This window comes from Artemia sp. Qi Xiang Cuo, chromosome 10 (assembly GCF_049724085.1).
Source record: "Artemia sp. Qi Xiang Cuo chromosome 10, ASM4972408v1, whole genome shotgun sequence".
In the NCBI taxonomy this organism is placed as follows: domain Eukaryota; kingdom Metazoa; phylum Arthropoda; class Branchiopoda; order Anostraca; family Artemiidae; genus Artemia; species Artemia sp. Qi Xiang Cuo.
In genome coordinates, this window is record NC_142803.1 from 14,041,999 (window position 1) to 14,059,538 (window position 17,540).

At 34.5% G+C, this 17,540-nt stretch overlaps 1 protein-coding gene across 2 annotated transcripts in view; it reads left to right on the forward strand.

Annotated features, from left to right (window-relative positions):
• Sp1 (transcription factor Sp8) overlaps nt 1–17,540 on the forward strand; it is a 58,348-nt gene that overhangs the window by 775 nt on the left and 40,033 nt on the right. The gene's annotated exons all lie outside the window — the stretch shown is intronic.

Below are 17,540 nucleotides of genomic sequence, written 5' to 3' on the forward strand. Positions count from 1 at the left end.
TGTTTAAGAGAAATGATGAAAAAAATAGCACTTTTGTTAATTGATATAAATTAATTTTCCAAAATATGGACGCATGCACATTTAGTAGGAATATAGTCTCCTGATAATAAGTATACCTGTATTCACGGCTGTACTCTGGGGGGAGGGGGTGACGGGGTGAATTTCGACAGTTTTTGTCCAAAATGTAGCAAAAACGGATTTAAACAAATTTTTATGCTTTTTTAAAGTTGTTTGTATACCCCTCTCCGAGGAAAAGTAGACCCTCCCCTAAAAAAAAACTGGATGCCCCCCTGCCTGCATTATGTGTCGTAAATAGTAGTTTGGAATATTTACCAAGTATTTGTTATTTATTATATTGAACCAAAATATGTCACGTCAGATATTTTGTTACCACCACACAGGCTCGTATCCATTATTTTTTTCGGGGGGAGGGTACAAAAAAACTTGAAAAAACGCAGAAAAAATATTCATTTTAGTTACTTTTTTACGAGTCGGACAAACTTTTTTTTTGAGGAGGGGGTGGGGGGGGTTCAAACCTCCTAGCCCCCCAGGATACGGTCTTGGTGCCAAATGATTTTCCGCACAATTTTCACGACGGAATAACGCCGACTTTTTAATCCGTAATTAAATTTAGTATTCAATATAGCCTATAGCCTAATGTTTCCCCTTCAAAATATTGAAAATGTCCATAAAATTCGCATTATTTCACTTTCGACCCCCCTCCCTCCAAATCAACCCCAATAAAAATAATTTCCGCGTATGTTTCTGTCTTTTACTCTAAGAAAATATATTGAAATTAATTTAGCGTATCGACTTATCTAAACGTCTAAACATACCCTACAAAATAATTGTACACTTTGCAAAACCATTAGAATCATCGAAATACTTCTTATATGAATTAAGTTGAATAAATCTACCAAAAGAAAAAAAAATGATATTAACTCACTGTTTAAGTCAGTTATCCTTAATTTCAATTAAATAAAGTAAGTAAATATATTTTATTGGTTTTAAAAGTTTGTAAAACACGGAAATATTTTTCTTTGAAAAAAAATATACTCATTGATATCACTTAGTCTTCCAAAGTACGAGTCTCTCCAAACGAAAAACACAGTTAGTAATCCACCTATGTTATGCGTCATACATAGTTCATTTGATATTTTATCGCATGTGAGAGATGAGTCGCGCTATTGAAGAAAAAAAGACATATTACTGCTTCCCATGAGGAAACATTTTTTCTTACTCAAGATGGGGAACTATAATTCTCCTAAATGGAGTTTTCGGCTATAGTTATTCCAACGGTATTGTTTTCATTTCGACTTGCCACATTTATCGTTGCATTTCAGTTATTTTTCGAAACTTCCCCAAATTTGTTTTCGCAATAAACTCTTACTATTTAGAATAGTTGAAATAAAACGAATACCATTTCTGGGTCAGCAGTTCTCCCTCACTTGATAGTTTTTTTTATTTTTTCAAAAATTTGTAAATTTTTGTTTATTAAGGGCAAGAGTGCGGATACCGCAGCTTTGATATGGGCTATATATTGATCTGGCGGGGATAAAGTGAAGCAATGCGCCTTTAAGAATAAGATAAGTTAGTATCTATGGTTTTTTTAACGGTAATATTCAAATTTTCTCAAGGTTTCCTTCAAAGGAGCCCCGGTGCATCAAGTTTACCCCCATTATGTCTCTGGGTGGAAAGAAAAATAGGGTACTTGGCGAAACTCAGTCCTTGATTGTATTATAATTTTTTTTTATTTTTTGACAATGAGTAGGCCTAATTAAAGAATTTTGTGGTTGAACAGGTCGAATGGGGCAATCCAATAGGAGGTATGATTCACAACATAAATTTTCCAGGAGGGTAGAAAAACCGATTTTTCTAAATACTTAGTGCTTTTTTTGTCCAAGGGAGTTTTTTCTAAGCATCTGTGATACAGCAAAAAATTTCTGCCGAAATTTACGCAATTTTATTTTTTTGATTTTAGCAAAAAAAAAATTGACTAGTTACCGAATATAAGAAATGCCAAAAGTGATCAGATAATATAGTATAAGCAGTAAGTGGGTCTTGTTCAAAGTACCATATATCTACGTAAATCAAAATTATAAGCTTATTAAAATTGTCATTAATCAAATTGTGCTTTCTTTATAAGTAGTTATATATAGCCTACTAACCGTCCGTTACTAAGATTACCTGGATTAGTCACGTAGCTAGCAACAGTTTGCAATTGAAAATAACGTGAAATAAGAATATATGATGGAAAAATTATTCTACAATGTAAATAAACATATTTGGGGGCACGCTTGTTGAAAAAGGGGCTTTAGGCAATGGATGCTGCCACGAAATTTTTCATGGGGAAAGGGGTGCTACCAGGAGCTTTTTTTAACCTGTGTTTAAATACGAATATTGGATATATTCCTGTTTTAATATATTATTAGTTAATATACAACAAAATTAAGGTTAATAATCTGTTAAATCTAGACAAACAGAAATCAGCATAAATAAAAGTAGGGCTATCACCCTTTTAAATGCTCTAAAGGCCATAGCGTTGTTTGTACTTTACTGAAAACAATTTGAACTTCGAGCAGTGTGTTTTCGCATTTTCCGACGGTATTTGCTTCCACTTCTAATCATCTGCAACCCGTAGCGCGCTTCGTAAATGCCGCATACTAGTAAAACTGGGATTTCAGCTCAAGTGCGTGCAAAATTTTGTTTGTGTATTGTAGAATAGGGTCTATAATAACCTGTGTATCGTGTTGACCGTAATAACTGTTGTAACCTTAACTATGTTAGATTTTTGAAATTCTATCGGCAATGGCAATAATAGCTTAATGTAAATCATATCGTATCATTTAAATATTTGCTCTATATTTTATTACCTGAAGCAGTCAAACAAATACAACAAACAACAGAAGTTAAACTGGTTAAAACTCCACACTCTTTCGAGAACACTTAATATTTAAACTGACCTTCAACCAACAAAATAAGGAATGAAGACAATAATAATAATAATTATTATTAGTATAAATTATAATAATTGAATACAATAATAAATACATAACTAAAATATAATAATAGTAATAACAATACATGAATAAACAAAGGACAAGAATGTAAATGATGTGCCTCAAGCCTCTCCAAACTTGGTACAAAGAAACGAAAACAAGCTGTATAGTGAACAGGCAATAGCAGGGAATTGCAGAATGGGGTCCGTTAATAATAATAATTGGTAAATTAATCATATGTAGACTTCACTTTTGGAGTTGGAAGGGGGAGGAGGGCATAAAAATGTCTGTGGGTGGGATTTATTGTGTAAACAAAATGGTTTTTGGCAATTATTATACTTCAACACAGTTTTAGGGACTACTTTAGCTGGTTTTAGGGGAGGGGGAATTTCTTCGTATATGTAATTGAGTGTACTTTTAAAGAAATGAAGGATTCAACAAGAATATTTATATTCTCAAAGTTATCTTGAGCTTTTGCAGGTTTCTATAGCATTTTGTTGTTGTTTTGTGATGATAGTCTACAACCTACATGTAAAATGGCTTGTCTTCTTAATTCCAATTTTCTAACAATATGTTTGGATGGCTTTGTCTTGGTTGAAATTACATTGGACTTTGTAAACTTCTATGTTGGACTATTTACATTTAAAATATTCTCAAAATATAAGCAAAGGTCAGAGACGCACCTAAGGAGGCCCTCCTCCAAAATCCTGAATTATTTTTAAATTTCTGGGCAGTTGTTATTCAAATTACTCAAAAATTTTCTTATTATAATTAGCTCCTCCCCTGTTTTTTTCATTACTGGGTCCTCTTCCAAACAAAAATCTTGGGCACGTGGCTAGTAGAAATATACTGTGTAAATATAAAGGCAGTTATTTTCTTAATCCGAACTTTCTAGCAATTTGTTTAGAATGTATTATAACTTCATTAACGAAATTCACGATGGGAAAAAACAGAGATTATATTAAAAAATCTCAATGTTCCGCATTTTAAGTGGGAATAAGCCGACGGATATGGCATTAGATTTTAAATTACATTTCGGATTATTATATATTATATCGGATTATTAATATATTAATTTACTATGGCTTATCATAAGGGGGGATATATTTATTTACCTGTACCTAAAAAAGTAAGAAGCAGTGTTTGCGCATGGTAGAGATGCTCAAACCCCAATTTTCCTTTCTTCCGTCTCTCTCGAAAGCCCTTTCATTGACCTTCCACCACAGAGAAACAGAGATATTACATGTAAAAAAAAGATGTGACTATAAAAACTCGTTCATTTAACTGGCTCAAAAATTCACAGGCTTCGGGCTTATTATTTTGCTGTCTTAAACTAGAGCCAGGCCTGTTTATCATGTTACATGATGTATGTTACAAGGTTTTTAAAAGGTGGAGTTAATATTATTTATGTTTCACCTTGATTATATAATAACGTAATACGTGGAATAGCATTTAGAAAAACAGACAAAGGAAAAAGGCAGATTGAAATGTAAAACACATAGAAAACATTTACAGAGTAACACATGAAAAATAAAAACAACAAATAAAGTGAAAAAAGGAGAAAAAATGTAAAAGGAGGGAGAAAGAGACAAGAAGAAATAGGAGCTTACGACTGGGAGAACCTCGAGAAATAACGAATAATGATTGGTTTATGAAAATACGACACGAAAATGAGGTAATGCGCATTAAAGGGCGCTTTTTACTAGGCCAGTGCATTGTCTCTTTCCCTTTGTTATCACTTTGTTCTCCCTGATCTACATTTTGGTGACAGAAGTACCGTCGGGAATTAAAACAACACATTCAAATTCGACAAAAATAATGGAAGTCAAATTTGGAAATTAAGGTTTGATAATAAGATGATACCTATTTGCAAAAATTTATCTCGTAGAACTAAGTTCTCTTCTTATGTAAAATTCAATATAGAAAACAAGTTTTTTTTAACTGAAAGTAAGGAGCACCATTAAAACTTAAAACAAACAGAAATCATTACGCATATGAGGGGGTTGCCTTGTCCTCAGTACCTCGCTCTTTATGCTAAAGTTTGACTTTTTGTTCAAATTATTTAAGAATGACTCCTGATACACATGGTCCGTTTACTTAGAATAATAAGATTTTTACAAATTAAAAAAAAACCCTTTATATAGATAATGATTTCTGTTTGATTTAAGTTTTAATGTTGCTCCTATACTTTCAGTTGAAAAAAAAATTGTTTTTTATTTAATTTCTTATGGTTTTTAATTAATGCTGGGAAATCCAGCCCCCATCGCATGGAAAATTTTCTTCCCCCACGAAAACTCCTCCATGGAAATATCCTCCCACGTAAGCACCCCCACCAGAAAATCCCGCCTAAAATATCTTTATATTTCACAATAGCGAATAATATATGTAAGCAATGGGCAAAGTTCATAAGATTTCAAGCCCTTCCCCGGGGGCTTTGGGGGTCAAGTCATCCTCAAAGACATAGTTATTAGATCTTTCGACAGCGGTGAGAAAATGGCTATCTTAAAATTTTGATCAGACAATTTCTGGTAAAAGAGGGGGATGGAACGTTAGGTAGCTGCCCTCCAATAGTTTTGGTCATTTAAATAGGGAACTAGAACTTTTGATTCCCAATCAACCGAGCCCTCTCCCGATCTTCTAGGATCACTGGTTTGATAAGATCACCCCTGGGGAAAAAAAACAAACAAATAAACACGGATCCGTGATCTTGCTTCTGGTAAAAAATTTAGAACTTCATATTGTTGTATATAGGAGATTGAAACCTTTACAGTAGGTTTCTCTGATATCCTGAGTCTTATGGTGTGATTTTATTTAATATCATTTGTTTTCTTAGGGGTGTTGTCCCCCTTTTTTCAAAATTAGGCAAATTTTGTCAAGCTCGTAAATTTTGATTGGTAACATTTAACTTAATGAATTTTAGATATTTAAAATAAGCATAAAAAATCGATTCTTTTGATATATCTATTATTATCATGACTCTGTTTCTTACAGTTTTGGTCACTATTGAGCCGCTTCGCTCCTTACTTACGGTTCGTTGCCACGAACTGATAAAACACAGAAAAAAACAACAACAGACAAGCCTTAAAGACTAGTTAAAAACAAATGTGATTTAAAAAAAGACAAATACAAAATTGAATTTTCTTAGTAAAATATAAACTAAAAAACATAGTGTCTAAAAATCAATAAAATAAAATGAATGGTGAATAAAATGAAACAAGAATATTTATTATATAGAGGGGAAAGTGACCTACCTTTTGTGAGAAATTCTATAAAATTAGGGATTTCTGTCTTAGGTGGAACAGGGGGGGGGGAGGTTAAGGGGTCGAAAATGGTTAGAAAAAAATGATTTTGTTCAGAGGCAGCCGAGAGTACTTTAGTAAAAGCAGCATAAATCTATAGATTGAAGTTGACATTTCAAGACCATCATGCCCTATTTCTACAATATTGACAAAATAATATATATAAAATAATACAATAGATATTTAAAATAATAAGAATTATTATTAGTACTGGTACATGTATAATATACCCACTACCACTCAAGAAGAGAAGTAAGGCTAATCCTAATAAAATATACCTAAGTATGATAAAAACATAATACTTTAGAAACAAATTTGGGCTATATATTTGCATATTAGGGGAGGGGGTGGTTAATGTACAGCGGGTCTGAATGAAAAATACGTAAGCTACAATTATTCTGCATATTATGAAGTAAGAATTGTTTTCTGACTTGACACTGACCGAATAATTTACCCCACCCTCTAATTTGTAAATACATAGCCCAAACTATATATTTCCCATCTATTCTGTCACTTCTCTTTGTCTTTTTTCACGCTAAGGTGAAAGAAACTAGCCAAAGCTAGTTTCTTTCACCTTATACAGTGCCAGTATACAGTGCACTTATAGTGCCAGTATACAGTAGTGCCAGTATACAGTGCACTTATAGTGCCAGTATACAGTAGTGCCAGTATACAGTGCACTTATAGTGCCAGTATACAGTGCACTTATAGTGCCAGTATACAGTGCACTTATAGTGCCAGTATACAGTAGTGCCAGTATACAGTGCACTTATAGTGCCAGTATACAGTAGTGCCAGTATACAGTGCACTTATAGTGCCAGTATACAGTAGTGCCAGTATACAGTGCACTTATAGTGTCAGTATACAGTAGTGCCAGTATACAGTGCACTTATAGTGCCAGTATACAGTGCACTTATAGTGCCATTATACAGTAGTGCCAGTATACAGTGCACTTATAGTGCCAGTATACAGTAGCACCAGTATACAGTGCACTTCCCAGTCACTTATATTGGGAAGATACTTTGTATCTCCCTTCTCTTCCAAATCACCAGCTATTTACATTTTGCTAGATTTTCACAGAATAAGCTAATTTTCTGTGGCTCTTTAAAATGCCCTTCCCCCCAACTTAGCACCCTTAATACACTTTCCAGATTACGTAATTGAATGAATATATAGCGTCATTAGTGCTACTGAAAACTCAGCGTACATCCAAGCCACCAGAGGCAAATATATCTTCGTATACTTTTTCTCTACCTCATTCGTTTACAGCTTCTTTTTACACTTGCCCTATTTCCTGGAAGCTCTAAGTTCTCCTCATGAAGAATACAAACGTGGGAAAGGACATTCTATAGCCCATTATTTATTGAACAGGTATTTCCCATATTTTTATAAACAATGTTTATTATTCAAATGTAATTACACTATTTCTTAATAAACTTCGATTCATTGAGCTCTCAAGACTTCAAAACTTGATGTCTGTGCTCAAACAATCTCCTTTTTTTCTCAAGCTTTTTTTTAGTCAATTTTTCTCCTATCAACCATTTCTCCTCATTAACTGTCCCTCAGGTCAGATAACATCATCAGAAAATGGAAATTCTAACATATTTTTATATCAGCAGTATTTATTATTACGATTTATGTGTTATTAAAGGTATTTTTTTTTTTTACTAATCTCACTGAGCACTCCAGACTTCCTCAAAATCTAATTTCTGTGCTCAAGCAATCCATCTCGAACTGTTCTTAATATCTTAGCTATGATGTCACTGTTTTGTCATTAATCATGACATAATGTCCCTTTAGCATTTTTCCAAGTTGATTTTCATCCTAAAAAGCGTCTCCCCTCATCAACTCGCCGACAAGAATTGTTTTTTCCCGGTTCGGGCCATGCTAAACCGTATTCTCTCCATATCATGCGATGGACCGATTTAAGTTTCAGGTCCGGTTGCCTTAATTGCACTTAAGTATTTTTTAATAGTCGCTTTGACTGATATTCCTGACCAAAATTGCATATAAACTGGTTGATTTGATGAAAAGACAGCCGTATCGTGTCTAAGATCGCAATAACCCGAACCCTAAGCATAAAACAATCAACTATATTCTAGGGTATAGCAAATGAAACAACCCACAAAACTATGAGAAAAAACTCGATTTAACATTTCGGTAGTATGTTGGAAAATATGAAAATTGGAAATTCTATTCAAATCAGCAAAAATAGACAATGGATTATAATGCCATCTTATACCAAGTTGAATCATGAGAATTTTGGAATTACTCATTTTTTTGTAATCAGTTTTTATCATGTTGCGGTCCCATTTACCCATACTTAGTATGTTTATCTGGTTGATGCAATTTCCATTTTTCAAACCAGCTCGGTTTTGATGTAATGGATGCCCCAGATCAGGCTCGGATGAAATTTTAAGAATGAACTTAATACTCAATACCGTCAGGACCGAACTTCGATGAGTTATCGGATTTTACATGAAAAATCTTTTCATGTTGTCATTAATTATGACATAATGTCCCTATATCATTTGTCAAAGTTAATTTCCGTCCTAAAAATCGTCTTTCCTCAACTGACCACGAAGAATTGTTTTTTTCTTCTTTAAAAACTGCCTTCACTGCCTTCTAAAAAAATTTTTTCCATCGGAGCCTATTTTAGGACGATTAGGTCGGTGCTTTGGGCAACCCAGAAAAGGCTGACACAAGGTTTTAAGAATGAAGTTAAAACTCAATGCTGACAGTACCAAGCTTTGATGCGACAGCTGATTGATTCGAGTTTATCTGATGAAAAACGTATTCCTAATGTCATTGACTATGACGTAAACATTTTCAAAGTCGATTTCTGTCCTAAGGTCTTTCCTCATCAACTCGCAGGGAAGAGTTTTTTTCTTCTTCTTCTTAAAAACTGACTTCGAGACCATATCATTGGTGCTTTGGGCAACCCAAAATAGGCTGACACAACATTTTAAGAATAAAGTTAAAACTCAATGCTGACAGTACCAAACTTCGATGCGACAGCTGGATTCGAGGTTATCTGATGACAAACGTTTTCATATTGTCATTGACTTTGACATAAACATTTTCAAAGTCGATTTCTGTCCTAAGGTCTTTCCTCATCACCTCGCAGGGAAGAGTTTTTTCTTCTTCTTCTTCTTAAAAACTGACTTCGAGACCATATCATTGGTGCTTTGGGCAACCCAGAATAGGCTGACACAACATTTTAAGAATAAAGTTAAAACTCAATGCTGACAGTACCAAACTTCGATGCGACAGCTGGATTCGAGTTTATCTGATGAAAAACGTTTTCATAATGTCATTGACTTTGACATAAACATTTTCAAAGTCGATTTCTGTCCTAAGGTCTTTCCTCATCAACTCGCAGGGAAGAGTTTTTTTTCTTCTTCTTCTTAAAACTGACTTCGAGACCATATCATTGGTGCTTTGGGCAACCCAGAATAGGCTGACACAACATTTTAAGAATAAAGTTAAAACTCAATGCTGACAGTACCAAACTTCGATGCGACAGCTGGATTCGAGTTTATCTGATGAAAAACGTTTTCATAATGTCATTGACTTTGACATAAACATTTTCAAAGTCGATTTCTGTCCTAAGGTCTTTCCTCATCAACTCGCAGGGAAGAGTTTTTTTTTTCTTCTTCTTCTTAAAAACTGACTTCGAGACCATATCATTGGTGCTTTGGGCAACCCAAAATAGGCTGACACAACATTTTAAGAATAAAGATAAAACTCAATGCTGACAGTACCAAACTTCGATGCGACAGCTGGATTCGAGTTTATCTGATGAAAAACGTTTTCATAATGTCATTGACTTTGACATAAACATTTTCAAAGTCGATTTCTGTCCTAAGGTCTTTCCTCATCAACTCGCAGGGAAGAGTTTTTTTTCTTCTTCTTCTTAAAAACTGACTTCGAGACCATATCATTGGTGCTTTGGGCAACCCGGAATAGGCTGACACAACATTTTAAGAATAAAGTTAAAACTGGTAAAAAGTAACAAACTTCGATGCGATAGCTGGGTTCGAGTTTATCTGATGAAAAACGTTTTCATAATGTCATTGACTTTGACATAAACATTTTCAAAGTCGATTTCTGTCCTAAAACGGTCTTTCCTCGTCAACTCACCTGGAAGAGTTTTTCTTTTTCTTCTTCTTAAAGACTGCCTTCAAGACCCTGGTAACTGTTATTCAATTAGTGCATCGGAGCATTATTTAGACCGGTTCGATGTTGGTGCTTTGGGCAACCCAGATTAGGCCGACACGAGATTTCAAAGATGGACTTAAAATTTAACGCTGACAGGACTAAATTTCGATGTAGCAGCCAACTCGACGCCGACTGATGCAAAATATGTTTTCATATAGGCAAATTTTCGATTCATTTCTGTTTCGAATCACGATCGAAACAACTGTTTTTTCGTTTAGCAAAAAAATGAATTTTTTAAAATTGCACCGGGGATAAAATAGTACTTGTGGTCTTTTAGATGCGTGGGCCTAAATAAAGTAAATATTTATCTTTTTTGGAAAGGTAATTTTTTTTCCAATCCGAGGTTTAAAAAACAGTGTCCAAAGCTGGCAAATTTGTGTTTAAATGAATAAAAATTTCCTGTTAATGTAGCCTACTTGTAGAAAATACTATTGATTGTCTTTTTAAATGTGTATAAACTAGATAAAAAATTTACCTATTTTAGATAGGTTGTAGTATTTTATTTTGAATGTAGTCTGTTCTAATAAACAACTATAAAGAGTATGGGGCCTGACTTCCGTCAACATCCCGGACTATTTGTACGATATTCCAGACAAATCCCTAGAATTTAAAATAAATTTTTCGTTTTAAATAATTCTCCACCCTGCTTTCCGTTAACACAGTAACTATGTACAAACCTAGCGATATTTATAAGTAGTTCAAGGCAGTATGTTTGTGTACATATTTTCAATATATTTAACTGTGTTTTCGAATAGGAACAAATCATCAGTAGGTAATTCCTATTCTTGGTGACTAAGAATTATTTTATAAATTAAAGATGACTTTCAAATCTCAACCATAAAACGGATACAATAGTCATTTTTAGATTTATTAATGGAAAATGAACTAGTTTTGTACAAAAAGGTGTGTCTTATTCAAAGCATCAAAAAAGGAAAACAAATGAGTATTTATTTTTTGATAAATTCCTATTCTTATTATTATAAGACATTTTCACAATATTGTAGAAACCATATCCAATACATTTTATTTGAAACGCTCGCACAGCATGAAATGAAATGAATTTTTTTAACTAGTTCGTCTATGGATATTTGAAAATAACGGATTTTGAAATAACGGATTTTTTATTTGAAAATAACGGATTTTGAAATAACGGATTTTTATTTGAAAATAATGGATTTTGAAAATAAATTGACACCCTAAAAAGGAGCTAATAGCTGATAAGCACCATTCAAATTTTTTTTTTATCGAGCATTTATGAAGGGTTATTTCATGGTTTAGTAAGGAAGGAGGGACAAAGTCTAGAAAAGCGTAAAAGAGGCCTGACAAGATTTCCAACAAAAGAAAATATTCAAAACAGTGTAAACATATGTAGGGCGAGGGGCACGGATTTGGCGGCAGCCTTAGCATCTTTCCTCATTTTTCTATGTGTTTTTAAAGAAATTAAAATTACATGCTTACCATTGAATCCACTGATATTGACGTAGATGGGGGATATTCCTAGGGGGGATGAACCAGCTAGCTAGAGGAAGGGCAAATTTACCATTTTTATAAAAACAAGCCTTTGAGGATGTCTTTCAGGGAGAAAGGGATTTTATAAGGAGTCAAGAAGCAGGGATGTCAGTTGGAGTGACTTCAACCCCCTTCCTCAATTTTTTTACCCCTGAATTTTGAAGAATGTATTTAACTGTTTTGTATTTTTATGGATCAAAATGAATAAAAAAATTTACCCCCCCCCCCAGATAAAGAAAAATACATTTTGTATCAGCCCTACATTCTCATGAATCGACGCTATTGTCGGGGGCAATAAATAACTAGCATCAACAAAAGTATTATCGCCAATGAGGCTACCTAGGTTAAAGTAAAATCAGATACCACAATGGTTATAATGTGAAGGGTCTTGTACTTGAACACTTGACCAAATCAAATAAGAATCTTATCTCTGATGTCCATCTTTACTACCTAGTTGTCACTTATTTCGTCTAGGCAGGGGTCCTCCATTTTCGGGTGTTCGCCTTTTCACACGCACAACTTTAAATGGTAAAAGCAAATATCATAGGAACAGGTCCAATAGTTACAAAGGAGAATGGGAGGTCCCATTTGATGTGGCATATATTCTAGCAGGGTGGTAGCAGCTTTCTCATTTAAAAAGTTTTTTTTTGAGGGTGAAACACTAGAGTTTCCGGGGATCCTGTAGACAACTTTAAAAAGAATTATTTTTCAGGTTTAAAATACTTGTATACTTATGAAATGGCAAAGAAAGGAGAATAGTTTAATGTTGTGGGGTTTTTTTTATGTCGTTTTTTATGTGTTGTCGTTTTTTGGAAGCAGAGGTGATTATTTTTTGAGCTGTGATATTGCAGATATATAGCTGTAATTTACAGAATAGTGTGTTGTATGGCCTTACTCGTCTTATAATAAAATTTACTATTATTGTTATTAAGTTGCTGGAATTTGGTTGAAGTCACTAGAAAGAAAGGTGGCTTAGATACATACATAGAAGGGAAATAAATCTCAGATCCGTAACCCCTCCCCTCCCCCCAAAAAATTCCAAGTTTGATGCTGTTCCCAACAAATTAATGTATATTTTCTACATAGTTAAAATATTTTTGGCCCTTCCTCGAATTTGTACCCGTCCCCTCAAAATCCTCCTAAAACAAATAAAATTTCGCATACGTCACTGATTATTAATTTATTTATTTACTATAGATTATTTGAAGAGATGGTAGCTTCGAATCTTTTCCATCTGAAAATGTACTTAAACTATGCATTGACGCTTTCTAAAGATTTATTTCGGCATTTGCAATTTCTTTTTCAGTCCCCTACTTACCATCTATTCTTATATTTGACTTCTTTGAACAGACATTGTCAAATTTTCTCTTAAAAGTTGTTTGAAAAACTACATATTTTGTCTTCTTGGAAATGAAAACCTTATAGTAGTGAAACAGAGCCAGCACAGTTTAAATATCCAGTGTTGAATGTCTCAAACATACTGAGTTTTTGAAGAGCTTCCTTATTTTCATCAGCAATTACAGTAACAAATTTTATATCTCAAAACTTTTTTCACAGAACGTTTACTCTTTTTAAACTTTTAATACAGCCAGCCAGCAAAAATAATATTTATTTTTTTAGACTCTTTTGATCCCCTTAATGACGAATTAAACTAAGTCACCTTTTTGACATATCTCATGGCACCAAGCCACCAGACATTTAATGATATGTCAGCTGCCCCAGGCACCGTAGCTGTGGGGGGAGGGGCTGTCACGGCTGGGGGATTGCCCAATTTGATCTAATTTTTAAATTTGATTCTGCTTTTCTTGCTTATATTTAAGTGAGAAGGGGGAGGGGGACTGTAATTGATTTTTACCCGTGCCCCACCATCCCTAGGAATGGATCGGCCCCTAGATACATTTTTTAACATAGCTCATGTTAATGCCACCAAACATTAATGATATGCTCCTAGTTCTTAAATAGGTCTTAGACATCTGTTATACCTGGTACTTGATGGAATGAATCCATGGCTGTATCAACTTATACTTTTAGGGGGGGGCAAGCGTAGATTTTGGCACCCCAATAATTTTGGTGTGCCCTTATCGTGTACTGAAGGACTCTAGTCTGCGGTTTATTTGCAGAAACCACGACAGCCATAAGGGGCCTTTAATAACCTTCAAAATGTTGAAATTTCTCAGTCTAAATGTAAGCCTCTGTCTACTGTCTTTTGCCACTTCATTTTAAGACAGGCACAAGCGGGGGTACAACATTTTTTAGGGGGCAAAATACTGTCATGCGTGACAACCAGCAAGTTATCCGGAAAATCTTGGGAAAATCATGAAAATTTATGTACCGATAGGAGAGATGCACGAACCCCAAGCCCCCCTCTAGACTCTCTGCTTCAACATACTGGTAGTAGGGGATGTTTATTCTTCAAATCAGACATCTATTAACGGCATAAAATGCTGTAGTTGATACTCCTGACGCCGAAAAATGTGTTCAATTGGTATTTTCTCTCTCTCTCTCTCTCACACACGCACCCAGGCATCATTCCCTATGGCCTCCCCCAGTCCTAGTAGGCTTGATAATAAAAAAAAGTAATGAACCACTTTAGTAGAATAGCTTCTGAAGCTAACCTTTATAAAAGTTCCCTTAACTAAGTCCTTGTTATGGTGATATTTCTGAAAACGAACATTTTCTTTTTAAATTATAGTAAAATTTAATAATGGCCTCCCTCTCTTATGCAACCCTTACCAACGCCCCATCGAATACCACCAATAAAGAAGCAGTACCCCCCCCCCCCAATGCAGACGGTTATACAAGTTCCCTTGAAGTAAGTTCTTGTAATGATATATTTGATTGATATCTTTCTTTTCTGAATTTACAATAAATTTTGACATCTTAGAAAAAAGCTGCCAAATCCTCAGAAATAAAAATATCACCGTAATCCCTATTGAAAGTAAAGTATACACATATTCATGCCGATGTGAGTGTTAAACCCTTCTCAAGTGCGATACCTTTGTTGGAATCGATTGTTGAAGCACCCTGTATCTCTATGGTGTCTGATGACATTCCATAAGAGGATTAAGAATCAGTATGGGTTTGTATTATTTATTGCTGCTGTTTTATATATTGTGAGAACAAGGATTAAACGTGACATATGTCGATATAGCTGACAATTGAGAAGGTACTATCGGACTAATTTTCGCTGCTGGATTGTCTAGCTGAAAAAATAATCCACGCCACTGGAAGCAACTGTAGAAAAGATGCCGAGTTAAACGAAGCTCTGAAAGAATACCCTAAGTTCTGTCGAGTGAAAACGACTAAGAGACGTCGCTACACGAATTAAAACTGGTGTATCTCATTGGAAGTGAATTATCTTGTATCGCTCTAAATAAAATGAACAAAATAAAAACGATATACTCCTTTGCTCGTGTATCTGAAAACATGTAGGCCAATCGGAAATTTGTCGTTCGAAAATCTTATTTTCCAGAATTTTCATCTTTTTTTTTTTTTTTGCCTGTTTTTTTTCGAACTTGGTCTCATGTCAAAGGCGTTAGCCAGGATTTTGTTCGGATGGGGTGAGGTTTCAAAATAATCATTAGAAAACACATCAAAAAAGTTTTGTATGCATATTTGTTATGTTTACGAGCCGGATTAAAATTTTGGGGGAATGGGAGAATATTTCCAACCCCACCCCCCTAGATACGGTCTTTCTCGTGTCCCCCAGAAAGCCTTCGAATGTGTTCGTACAGATAGCCAGAGAACTAGGCCAAACGCAGGTTCGTAGCATGGTTCCTGCAGGAATGTTTTTTGTGGGCAAAGTTCAAATAAAAGAAAAAAACAGGTAAATCATGAGGCAAATACTGGAAACTATGGTAGCATTTGCAAAAACTTTGAGATGTTGAGGGGTATGTTCCCAAAGCCCCCCTCTTTTTCTTACACGCCTTAACATAATACCCTAAAGTTAAAACCCTGGCTGAAAGGGAGGCGAAGAGATACTTATTTAATATACCGCCAACACTCAAGAAGTGAAGTTAGGTTAATCCTAATGAAAAATACCAAAACATGATGAAAATATAATACTTTAGAAACAGATTTGGGCTATATATTTGCAAAATAGGGGGTGTGGGGGTAACCTAACCTCCTCCCCCTAATGTTCAAATATATAGCCAAAATTATATAATTCCAATGTGTTCTGTCAACCGCCACTTGTTTTCCACTGAGCGTAAGCTAATTGTTTCTTAATACAGACATATAAAACCGGTTTGTTGCCTAGGTTTACACAGCGTAAACTCGAGTGTTGGCGGTATAATGCATAAGTACCGACTCAGAATCACCAAACTTGCGACAGAGAGTGCCAAACCCCTCAAAATGACCTCTTTAGGCAATATAGATTTCACAGGCAATAAATGAAATAATTCAAGCTGAGTAAAGTTTTCATTCCCTTGACCATTGAATCAACATAATCTGTTGACACAAACTTATTCCAGTCGATTGGACGTAAAGAATTTTTCAAAAAAAAAGAAGGGGGACTTTTCTGCCTTTTTAAGCCGACTTTTTCTTTGTTAGGTTGTCATGTCATCCGTTTCTAGATAATAACTAAAAGTAGGATTAGATATATCGGCTTCTTCAAGAATGACAAAACTTATATAAGACATACTGATTGAAACTAGATACCTTTCAAACCTCTGATAAAATGAATGTAGTTTTGGATAGGACTTGGCATTTTAACTTGTGGGCCGAAATTGATTTTTCATGCCTAAAGCTGTTAAAACTGTTATGTGCAATTTTCTTTCAATCCAGCAAATGCGATCTAAAAACTGAGATTATTACCTTTAGTCAAAACGTGTTTCAGAAACACGTGCGTATAAGGAGGAAGGATATGTGGCCACGTCGTTTTATCCACCCCCCCCCCCCCAAAAAAAAAAGACGCACCGAAACGTTCATAAAAATCAGTGTTTTGCCGTTTTGACAAATTTGTTGTTTTGCGCATGCTCGTAACCTGAAACTTAAACTGAAGATACCCCTATGTCATAGTTTGCTGCTGTCTGCGACTAGATAAGGAGAAGAAATAAGTAACCATTAAATATATAATTATATAATTAAATATATATATAATTAAATATATATATAATTAAATATATAATATAATTTCGTTTTATTTGTCATTATCCGTCTTTTGCTTTTGTTTTTTTTCTTCTTCTGTTCTTCTTTTTTTATACTCCGTTTCATCATTGTATTTCAACGGGTTATAAATAAATTCAATTCAATATAAATTATTCAGGAGATAAACCTATATCAACATCATATATTTTACTTATTTGATGTTTTGGTTATATGTGTCTCCTTTTTTCATCGGAAATATCATAGAATGTGGAAAGGAGTGCAGAGTTAAAGCTTTCCCCTGGGCCAGGCAGTGGCAAACTTTTTTATTTTTAACCCCTTTTCATAAAGTCAATGATTTTTGCCTTAAAGTCAAAATGGCGCACAGCTCTCTGAGTTTCCTGAGTTTTCCTTGAATGCAAGCTAA